Source organism: Schistocerca cancellata, chromosome 3 (genome assembly GCF_023864275.1).
Source record: "Schistocerca cancellata isolate TAMUIC-IGC-003103 chromosome 3, iqSchCanc2.1, whole genome shotgun sequence".
NCBI classification, from domain to species: Eukaryota; Metazoa; Arthropoda; class Insecta; order Orthoptera; family Acrididae; genus Schistocerca; species Schistocerca cancellata.
The window spans coordinates 296,975,667-296,987,941 of record NC_064628.1 but is presented as its reverse complement, the minus strand read 5'-3'; the positions used below and the strand labels follow the sequence as shown (position 1 = coordinate 296,987,941).

At 44.5% G+C, this 12,275-nt stretch overlaps 1 protein-coding gene across 1 annotated transcript in view; it reads left to right on the top strand.

Annotated features, from left to right (window-relative positions):
* LOC126176280 (pickpocket protein 19-like) overlaps positions 1-12,275 on the top strand; it is a 177,390-nt gene that overhangs the window by 30,662 nt on the left and 134,453 nt on the right. The gene's annotated exons all lie outside the window — the stretch shown is intronic.

The window sequence follows — 12,275 nt, the reverse complement described above, 5'->3', positions numbered from 1 at the left end:
GCTGTCAGTGACAATGCACAGGTCTGAACGTGAGTAAGGCTGCGATTATCGTCCATTTCTCTTAATCACGTCTTTTTCCAAAGTATTTAAAAAAAGTAATGTACGAGAGAGCTGAGGGGAGGAGGAGATTAGTGTTTAACGTCCCGTCGACAACGAGGTCATTAGAGACGGAGCGCAAGCTCGGGTGAGGGAAGGAAATCGGCCGTGCCCTTTCAAAGTAACCGTCCCGGCATTTGCCTGTAGCGATTTAGGGAAATCACGGAAAACCTAAATCAGGATGGCCGGAGACGGGATTGAACCGTCGTCCTCCCGAATGCGAGTCCAGTGTGCTAACCACTGCGCCACCTCGCTCGGTACGAGAGAGCAGCGGCGGCTGTTGTGTAAGGCACAAGAGCACGTGAACACCCTAACTTTTAACACATTTAGGATTTATTGGTTAAACGTAATGTTATTGTGGTAATCTGAAATCCGCGGCAATGACTCTACTGCGCTGTCCGCAGCTCGTGGTCTCGAGGTCACGTTCTCGCTTCCCGAGAACGGGGTCCCGGGTTCTATTCCCGGCGGGGTCAGGGGTTTTCACCTGCCTCGAGGTGACTGGGTGTTTGTGTTGTCCTCATCATTTCATCATCATTCATGAATGTGGCGAGTCTGGACTGGGGAAAGGTCGGGAAGTTGAACGGGCGCTGATAACCGCGCAGTTGAGCGCCCCGCAAACAAAACACCATCATCATCATCTACTGCGCTGTGCAACATTGCTCCTCTAGACTCAGTGAAAATTGGCATCAGGGTCGTGAACACACCTTCACTTGTGCCCGTTCTAAGGAGCTTCTGCGCTTGCGCAGCTGGCGTGACGAAATTGCCAAGGGGCCAAATACTTACTGATTTGGTCAACAATGTGCACTGTTTGCGGCGTGCACTGCTAGCCCTTACCAACCAACTACAAGTTTGTGTCTTTTCCACCAGGTGGTTGCACATTGCAGCAGACTTTTATCCACGTTCGCTTGGCATAAATCCTGCCAAGCTTTAGCACACTCCTTAGATATGCCAATTCACTCACTACACAGTAAAATTAGGTCGGTCATCAGTAGATATTATAGTTATACTGATAGAAAAACCTATTTTGTGGGATTCTGAATGAGGATATAGTACATTAAGTTTTGGATTTTATCATATAGTAATCCATTTGAGACGCTGAGAACCGTAAAGCATATCATTGCCGATTGTGAGACTATAGCATTTATTCATGCTTTTGACATCATTTGATCTTATGGTGTGTCAGATTTATCTGTACTGTAGGCCAACAGTGTATGTATATCTGAACATTCACGAAAGGCTCTCTCACTGGTTTCTCTGATATTCAATTAAATGCAGGGGCTGGGAGGGTGGGTGGGGTGGGGGGGTCGAAGACGGTGTGCTTTTGGTCCTTAGGTCCTTATGGCTCTCAGCTTCATTTCTATTCTAGTATTGTATTGTTGTTAGATAGTACTACTTGAATTTAATAATTTCCACAAACGGCAGTTTGTGTTTGGAGCTGGTTGTTTACTGTGCAGGAATCAGATTTCCTGTGCAGTGTCGACATGAACTCTATTGAACCTGTATTAAGGGCTAATAAAAAAGAAAATTACCAGGAAAAATTAGCCGCAAAGAAAGTAGGCCTCCAAGACGAGATCCGTTGTCTAAGTGACGAAATCAAATAAGCATGACTACAAGCAAACATTTAACAAGGAAATGTATAACAAGCGTAAGTTGTTGTGTGGGTGCAACGTAACAATGTCTGATTTTCAACCCGGAAGTTAATTCGTTAACTAATAGATGAATTAGGGATCTTGTAGATTTGTCCGAAAAAATAAAAAGCACGAAAACTCCCACTTACACAAAACTGCCAAACGGAGAGTAGCGAAAGCTTAAACATTATTTCGTTCTTGTCGTAAACTTTACTTAATTATGTACAAAACAACAAAATTTCACAAAACAGTTCTTTCTCTTTTCAGAAAAGTTGTCGTTGTTGTGGTCTTCAGTCCTGAGACTGGTTTGATGCAGCTCTCCATGCTACTCTATCCTGTGCAAGCTTCTTCATCTCCCAGTACCTACTGCAACATACATCCTTCTGAATCTGCTTAGTGTATTCATCTCTTGGTCTCCCCCTACGATTTTTCCCTCCACGCTGCCCTTCAATACTAAATTGGTGATCCCTTGATGCCTCAGAACATGTCCTACCAGCCGATCCCTTCTTCTGGTCAGGTTGTGCCACAAACTCTTCTTCTCCCCAATCCTATTCAATATTTCCTCATTAGTTATGTGATCTACCCATCTAATCTTCAGCATTCTTCTGTAGCACCACATTTCGAAAGCTTTTATTTTCTTCTTGTCGTCCATGTTTCACTTCCATACATGGCTACACTCCATACAAATACTTTCAGAAATCTATACTCGATGTTAACAAATTTCTCTTCTTCAGAAACGCTTTCCTTGCCATTACCAGTCTACATTTTACATCCTCTCTACTTCGACCATCATCAGTTATTTTGCTCCCCAAATAGCAAAACTCCTTTACTACTTTAAGGGTCTCATTTCCTAATCTAATACCCTCAACATCACCCGACTTAATTCGACTACATTCCATTATTCTCGTTTTGTTTTTGTTGATGTTCATCTTATATCCTCCCTTCAAGACACCATCCATTCCGTTCAACTGCTCTTCCAAGTCCTTTGCTGTCTCTGACAGAATTACAATGTCATCGGCGAACCTCAAAGTTTTTATTTCTTCTCCATGGATTTTAATACCTACTCCGAATTTTTCTTTAACGACATCCTCTTGAGTAGTCCTCGCCCGGAGATCCGAATGGGGGACTATTTTACCTCCGAAATATTTTACCCAAGAGGACGCCATCATCATTCAATCATACAGTAAAGCTGCATGCCTTCGGGAAAAATTACGGCCGTAGTTTCCCCTTGCTTTCAGCCGTTCGCAGTACCAGCACAGCAAGGCCGTTTTGGTTATTGTTACAAGGCCAGATCAGTCAACCATCCAGACTGTTGCCCCTGCAACTACTGAAAAGGCTGCTGCCCCTCTTCAGGAACCACACGTTTGTCTGGCCTCTCAACAGATACCCCTCCGTTGTGGTTGTACCTACGGTACGGCTATCTCTATCGCTGAGGCACGCAAGCCTCCCCCCACCAACGGCAAGGTCCATGGTTCATGGGGGGGTCAGACAAGTTATGTATATTATTATTATTTCTTTCTTTTCTCAGACGTTATGTCTGGTCAAAAATGGAAAGTGACGCGGGCCTTGATAAAGCATCACTTCCTTTTAACTGTGCGGTATATGTTATATTGCATTTAGGAACTTTCGGGTAATTGAACATGTATCAATAATTACGGATTTCTGTAGTTGTATATATAAGTTTGGATGTAGCTGTATTGCATTGATGTACTGGTGGATATTGTGTGGTATGACTCCTGTAGTTGATAGTATAATTGGTATAATGTCAACTTTATCCTGATGCCACATTTCCTTGACTTCCTGAGCCAGTTGGATGTATTTTTCAATTTTTTCTCCTGTTTTCTTTTGTATATTTGTTGTATTGGGTATGAATATTTCGATTAATTGTGTTAATTTCTTATTTTTATTGGTGAGTATGATGTCAGGTTTGTTATGTGGTGTTGTTTTATCTGATATAATGGTTCTGTTCCAGTATAATTTGTATTCATCATTCTCTAGTACATTTTGTGGTGCATACTTGTATGTGGGAACGTGTTGTTTTATAAGTTTATGTTGTAAGGCAAGCTGTTGATGTATTATTTTTGCTACATTGTCATGTCTTCTGGGGTATTCTGTATTTGCTAGTATTGTACACTCGCTTGTGATGTGATCTACTGTTTCTATTTGTTGTTTGCAAAGTCTGCATTTATCTGTTGTGGTATTGGGATCTTTTTATTATTATTATTATTATTATTATTATTATTATTGGCAGCAGCTGAACTTGTATAAATATGTTAATAACTTTTATACAGCAGTTGCTATTAATTTCGCACTCCTATATTTATCTGTAGTTAAAAATTGGTGAACACACATAATGTATATCTACGAGCCGCCACTGCTCGAGAGTAATATCACAAAATTTACCTCGCACATAACATTTTGGATTCCAGAAGCAATGTCCGACTGAGAAAGCTATTTGCACATTCACTCATCAAATATTATAAGCCTTAAATTGTAAAACATCGCCAGTTGGTATTTTTTGTGTCCTGTCCAAGGCGTTTCATAGTGTAGGACGTAGATCACTCACTGACAGTTAGAAACACTTCAGTTTATGAAATTGATGGCTTTACAGACAGCTGGTTTGGATTATACATAATAAACAGAAACCAGAAAGTTTTGCTAAGTAATTAAAACAATCTTGCAAGAAGAGAAACTTACAGCCTCGAAGGAAGTCCAATAGGGTTCAGTTTTGGGTCCACTCCTATTCTTTATACAGGGTGTTTCTAAAATGATTGTAAAAAATGAGAGGGCTGGTAGAGTGGTTCTTAGCAAACAACTTTCACGTAGCAACCAATAATCTACATTGTTTAGCGTTCGGAGCTAGTCGCGATTTAACAGTGTCGTACGCCACTGTGGAGGTAGACACACAACCCGCCATCCGAGTCGACATAGTAGCCATATATTCCGAGCGGGACAACACAACGGAGTTGCGGGATTTGCTGGGACACGAAAGCGTTGCGTTTGGCAATGCAAATGCCTGGTTGATACGATATCACACTGTAGAGTTTGGTTCACCCTGCGTCAGTATGTCAACAAATGGGAACACTTTGTGTCCGGTACAGCGCAGAACGCTTTTCTTTCGAGGAAAGGGCAGACACGCACTATGCTTACAGAATTGCGGATGGAAATGCTATCACTACTGTTCAGCGGTTTCCGAATCGTCGAGAGCCAGATTCATGTACATCCACCGCCATCCAAATGGTTCAAATGGCTCTGAACACTATGGGACTTAACTACGGAGGTCATCAGTTCCCTAGAACTTAGAACTACTTAAACCTAACTAACCTAAGGACATCACATACATCCATGCCCGAGGCAGGATTCGAACCTGCGACCGTAGCGGTCACGCGGTTCCAAACTGACGCGCTTAGAACCGCACGGCCACACCGGCCGGCCACCGCCATCCACCCGTCCCTAACACCCAACCTCCAGATGTCAGTCAGTCAGATCGGTACCAAACATTGTGTGTCGATAGAGTATCAACCAAAACACCAAAACACCGATTTTGTATGTGCTGCGTGCTGTCGTCCAGTAGAAGATGCGTAAATGCGTAAATGGTAATTAAAAGTAACGCCAGAACTACGGAGTATAGGCAGACCGTATCAGTGAGCTCTGAATGTGAAAATCTCAGGTAGGTGAGTTGGTAGAGCGTCAGATCGTTGTACCAAAACTCGCGAGTTCTAAATCCACCGATGGGGATCTTTTTTTTAAAGATTACGCGTGAAATTGTTGTATGAGAGAACATTTTTCTGCCTTGTAAAAGGACGTTTCAGAGTTTGTAGAAACGTTCTTTTGGCAGTCTGCTTTCGCTTCGTCAGTTGAAAGTAGCAAACCTATAGAGTACATTTGTATAGATAGATTTCGAACTCCGCACCTTTAGCACGACAATCTGACGCCCTACCAATTCACCTACCAGAGATCTTCAATTCAGACGTCACAGATATAGTTCGCGTATACTCTGTTGTTCTACTGTTACTTTTAATTACCGTTCACACATCTTCTACAGGACGACATCACAGAGCACAAACGAAATAGGTGTTTTGGTTGATACTCTATCGACACACAACGTTTGGTACCGATATGGGTGTCTGACATCTGGAGGTTTGGGTGTAAGAGGTGTACTTGAGGTGAGTTGTCCACTGACAAGGTATCGTGATGGCCTACCCCATCGAAATCCGATGCATTCATTTTGTGACACAGGTGCAAAGGCCAGACGAGAGTGGTCGTTAACGCATTGTTCGTAACAAGAATTCGAAGAGGATTTCGTAACACTGATGCAAAACGTGCCCTCAACAAGCTCGCGGAATGTTTCTCGAGAAATGGGTGCATGACATTCCACGGACTGATGTGTCTGGAATGAAGATAATTTGCACCCTTACCGCCTTCAGGAGTTTAAGCCCTTAATCCAAAAGATTTTTCGCGTCGCAGTGACTTCTGCCAGTGGCTTCGAGTGTGCCATTCAACCTGAATTTCCACACTTTGTACATTTTACAAATGAGGCATTCTTTAAAGGGAAGTTGTGTTTAAAAGCCACATTCAGCACGCGTGGGCACAGGAAAGTCTGTGCGCCATCTTTGTTCGTACAAGAGCGCTTCGATGTCATTGTTTGGGCTGGTTTGGTAGGTGATAATCTGATTGGTCCATAGATGCTCCCCGGACGACTAAACGTAAATAGTTATCTAATCTTCTTAAGGGAAACACTACCAGAGATATTAGAAAATGTCTCCCTCAACGTGCGACAGCGCATGTGGTACCAACATGATGGTGTTTCTGTGCAGTGCGCTCACGTGCTGCGAAATCATTTGGACCACGTTGACACCCCTTGATTTGCTCATCTGGGGACACCTGAGATCTGTTGAAAAACACTTTTCGAGAAGAATGAAGAGCTGGTAGCGCGAATTATGGCAGCCTGTGATGCAACCCCACCTTGCCAGGTTCAAAGGTTACTACAATCACTCAGGCGCCTTTGCACGGCGTGCGTTAAAGCAGAAGGGAGTAATTTCGAGCAGTTTTTATAAATGTTTGCAAAGAAAGGTTATGAAACTTCAGCTCCACCTCTCTTTTTCCTTGATGTCACACGGAAGTTGAAAACGTTGCCTTGTAGATCTGCTACCATGTCAACTCGGATGGCGGATTGTATGCCTACCTTTGTGCCCGCGTGCGACACTTAAATGGCGCCTAACAATGCGGACATTAGTTGCTAGGTCAAAGTTGCTTTTTATGACCCACTCTACCAGCCCTCTAATTTCTTACACGCCTTTTAGAAACACAAAGCACTCCGTCTTCAGGCCACGAGTGGCCTACCGGGACCATCCGACCGCCTTGTCATCCTCAGTGGAGGATGCGGATAGGAGGGGCGTGGGGTCAGCACACCGCTCTCCCGGTCGTTATGATGGTATTCTTGACCGAAGCCGCTACTATTCGGTCGAGTAGCTCTTCAATTGGCATCACAAGGCTGAGTGCACCCCGAAAAATGGCAACAGCGCATGGCGGCCTGGATGGTCACCCATCCAAGTGCCGACCACGCCCGACAGCGCTTAACTTCGGTGATCTCACGGGAACCGTTGTAGCCACTACGGCAAGGCCGTTGCCACATTTTAGAAACACAGTGTATACGTAAATGTCCTTCCACATAACATTCATTAAGCAGAACTGGTAGTTTTTGCAGACAATACTGGTGTTACAATGTATCCCGTTAGAGAGACGTTAGAGAGACGACAACAGAAGAAATTGTTATCAGTCAAATATTGAGTGATTCTAATACACTCTTCCTTAATTTTGAGAAAACTCACTATATTCAGTCCTCTACAACAGATAGCAATACCGACAACTGATGTAGTATGCGAGCAACAGTCAGTAAATAAGGGTAGAATATCCAAATTTTTGAGTATACATACTTATGAAAATTTGTTCTGGTAGAAACATACTACTGAGCTACTCAGACAATTAACTTCAGCTACTTTTTCTCTTCGTATAATTACTAGTCTCGAAAGCAAATAAGACAACCTCCTAGTTCATTTTGGATGTTTTCAATGAATAATAATTATCACTTAGAAAGAAAATATTGATCGCACAAAATAATGAGAATAACATTTACATTTATAGTCTGCAAGCCACCTTACTGTGTGTGGCGGAGGGAACCTTGTGCAGGACTGTCATTTCCCGCTTTTCCTGTGTCAGCAGCAAATAGTTCACGGGAAGAACGATACCTGTAAGCTACCGTGTTAGCTCTAATGTCTCTAATTTTGCCTTCACGGTCTTTTCGAGAGGTATATGTAGCATGAAGCAATATATCGGTTGTATCTTGTAGGAATGTAACCTCCCAGAATTTTAACAGTAATTAACACCGTGATGCAGAACGCCTCTCCTGCAGCGTTCGCCACTGGAGCTAGCTGGCCATCCCCATGACGCTTTCGTGGTTATTACTTGAACCTGAAAAGAAATAACATGCAAAGTTCACCCGCAGTCATCCTGCAGGTACTCTTCAAGGAGCTAGGCATTGAAACAGTGTCTTTGCAGTGTAATTAGTCTTACATATTTCATTAAAATTTGATAAGAATATCGATGCCTGTACCTGCAACACTAGAAGAAAACTTCGCCAAGTGCGAATAGAAATCGCAGTCTGAAGGTTCCGTACGAACTTAATTACACAGGATGTTCAAAAAAATGTCGGATACTTTGACAGGTGGTAGTTCTTATCGAAACAGAGAAACTAAGTCCTATGAGTATCGTTTCGGAAATGCATATTTTCATGGATCCGGAAGTGAATACTTTCTGTGATAAACGGGTGTTTACAGGTGTTCAACGTGGCGTCCATTCATAACAATGCACCCCTCTGCCCTCCGGTGTGAGGAATGACCCACCCTTTGAAGTATACCCGGCTGTTGCTGCACCTGATGGTACTCATTGAGGACGTGACTCTGTGGTGTCAAATGGCTCTGAGCACTATGCGACTTAACTTCTGAGGTCATCAGTCGCCTAGAACTTAGAACTAATTAAACCTAACTAACCTAAGGACATCACACACATCCATGCCCGAGGCAGGATTCGAACCTGCGACCATAGCGGTCACGCGGTTCCAGACTGAAGCGCCTTTAACCGCACGGCCACACCGGCCGGCTCTGTGGTGTCCGCACATTACTGATTGGCGTGGCGTAGACCAATTCCTTGAAGATTGTCAATATCAATGAAATTCTCCAACAGCCTTAACTAAGATGTTATTTTATTTTATTCTGAAGGCTACCAGATTCAGCATTTCAGTATACCATCTTCAAGCCCCATATGCATCTCTCCAAATATACGACATAGTGCCATAAATCACTGAATGTCATGAATTCAATCGTTTCACTAGTGCTTCGTTCGTAGACTTGATACACTACTGGCCATTAAAATTGCTACACCAAGAAGAAATGCAGACGATAAACGGGTAATCATTGGACAAATATATTACACTAGAACTGATATGTGATACATTTTCACGCAATTTGGGTGCATAGCTCCTGAGAAATCAATACCCAGAACAACCACCTCTGGCCGTAATAACGGCCTTGATACGCCTGGGCATTGTGTCAAACAGAGCTTGGATGGCGGTTACAGGTACAGCTGCCCATGCAGCTCCAACACGATACCACAGTTCATCAAGAGTAGTGACTGGCGTATTGTGACGAGCCAGCTGCTCGGCCACCATTGACCAGACGTTTTCAATTGGTGAGAGATCTGGAGAATGTGCTGGCCAGGGCAGCAGTCGAACATTTTCTGTATCCAGAAAGGCCCGTGCAGGACCTGCAACATGCGGTCGTGCATTATCCTGCTGAAATGTAGGGTTTCGCAGGGATCGAACGAAGGGTAGAGCTACGGGTCCTAACACATCTGAAATGTAACGTCCACTGTTCAAAGTGCCGTCAATGCGAACAAGAGGTGACCGAGACGTGTAACCAATGGCACCCCATACCATTATGCCGGATGATACGCCAGTATAGCGATGACGAATACACGCTTCCAATGTGCGTTCACCGCGATGTCGCCAAACACGGATGCGACCATAATGATGTTGTAAAAAGAACCTGGATTCAGCCGAAAAAATGACGATTTGCCATTCATGCACCCAGGTTCGTCGTTGAGTACACCATCGCAGGCGCTCCTGTCTGAGATGCAGCAAATGTGTGTGAAATCTAATGGCACTTAACTGCTAAGGTCATCAGTCTCTAAGCTTACACACCACTTAACCTAAATTATCCTAAGGACAAACACACACACCCATGTCCGAAGGAGGACTCGAACCTCCACCGGGACCAGCCGCACAGTCCATGACTGCAGCGCCCCTGACCGTTCGGCTAATCCCGCACGTGTGATGCAGCGTCAATGGTAACCGCAGGCATGATCTCCGAGCTGATAGTCCATGCTGCTCCAAACGTCGTCGAATTGTTGGTGCAGATGGTTGTTGTCTTGCAAACGTCCCCATCTGTTGCCTCAGGGATTGAGACGTGGCTGCACGATCCGTTACAGCCATGCGGATAAGATGCCTGTCATCTCGACTGCTCGTGATACGAGGCCGTTGGGATCCAGCACGGCGTTCCGTATTACCCTCCTGAACCCACCGATTCCATATTCTGCTAACAGTAATTGGATCTCGACCATCGCGAGCAGCAATGTCACGATACGATAAAGCGCAATCGCGATAGGCTACAATCCGACCTTTATCAAAGTCGGAAACGTGATCGTACGCATTTCTCCTCCATACACGAGGAATCACAACAACGTTTCACCAGGCAACGCCAGTCAACTGCTGTTTGTGTATGAGAAATCGGTTGGAAACGTTCCTCATGTCTGCACGTTGTAGGTGTCGTCACCGGCGCCAACCTTGTGTGAATGCTCTGAGAAGCTAATCGTTTGCATATTACAGCATCTTCTTCCTGTCGGTTAAATTTCGGATCTGTAGCACGTCATCTTCGTGGTGTAGCAATTTTAATAGCCAATAGTGTAGCAATTCAAGTATTCGAATGAAACGATTGAATTCACGACATCCAGGGACTGATGGCACTGTATGACACTATTGTGTGTTTGGAAAGATGCATGTTGGGCCTGAAGAAGGCGTAGAGAAATGCCGAAACTGGTAGCCTTCAAAATAAATTAAAATAACATCTCAGTTACACGACTGTTCGAAAATTTCATTGATATTGTCAACTACGTAACCACCCGATGTCGCCTGTCCATGTGGATCAACAGGAATTCGTTGAAGTGTCCCCATAACCAAAAGTCTAAGGGATTGATGTCTGGGGAACGAGCAGGCCAAGGTGTGCCCCCACCCCCCTCCCTCTCCCAATAAATCGAGCGGTCCTGAAGTGACTGCGTCAGATGTTCGCGCACATTGTGACGAAAGTGTGTTGGTGCGCCATCTTACATGAACTACATTTGTATTCGTTGCTGCAATGGCACAGCCTCCATCAAGATAGGCAATACATTAACGAGAAAGTCAACATAATGCGCCCCAGTTAACCTTTGTGGTAGCGCATTAGACGTTATTAATCTGCCACCAAGTACGCCTGCGCATACGTCCATTGAGAATCGGTGTTCATTTCCCCTTTCCTGAATTGCTTGTGGATTCGCATCTGCCCATACATGCCAGTTACGAAAATTCACAAAACCAGCTCTTGTGAAACCACGTCATCTGTAAATAAAATCTTAAATGTGAACAGTGGATTTGCGGCACATTTCTGCAACAGCTACTGACAGAACCGCCGTCTGCTATCTTGATCCGGTGGTCTTAGGGCGTGAATGCGCTGTAGATGAAATGGGTACACCAGTTGTTCGTGAAGTACCCCTCAGATAAGAGAATGAGACACGCCTTGTGCTGCTGCTAATCGTCCCAGGGGTTTCTTCCACTGATCGTAACACACGGTCCTCCATGTGAGGCATGCGGGCTGTGCGGGGCCTTCCACAGTCATCCGAAATGCAAGGGTACCTGTGTCCCTCAACGCTGGAAAGGTCTGGCGAACCGCTTACCAGAGGGCACTCTGCGCTGTGAATATTTTCAGTGTAGAGGACACGAGCTTGCTAAATCATAGCCCAATATACGTAATATCCGCCATTTGACTTGTCGAGCAGTAGGTTTCCATTGCTTACAAAAATGGTTCAAATGGCTCTGAGCACTATGGGACTTAACATCTGTGGTCATCAGTCCCCTAGAACTTAGAACTACTTAAACCTAACTAACCTAAGGACATCACACACATCCATGCCCGTGGCATGATTCGAACCTGCGACCGTAGCAGTCCCGCGGTTCCGGACTGAGCGCCTAGAACCGTTAGACCACCGCGGCCGGCCCATTGCTTACAAAATGTGAATGTACTACACCATCTGTACGTACAAAGATCAGTATAACAGAAAACAATACGTGAATCAATGTTTGGAAGAAGGTAAAACACCGTGATAAGAACCCAGGGTTGACAGCACTGTACAATCGGGCACACAAACACGACGAACCACACAACTGAGTGCAGACCACCTAGTAGT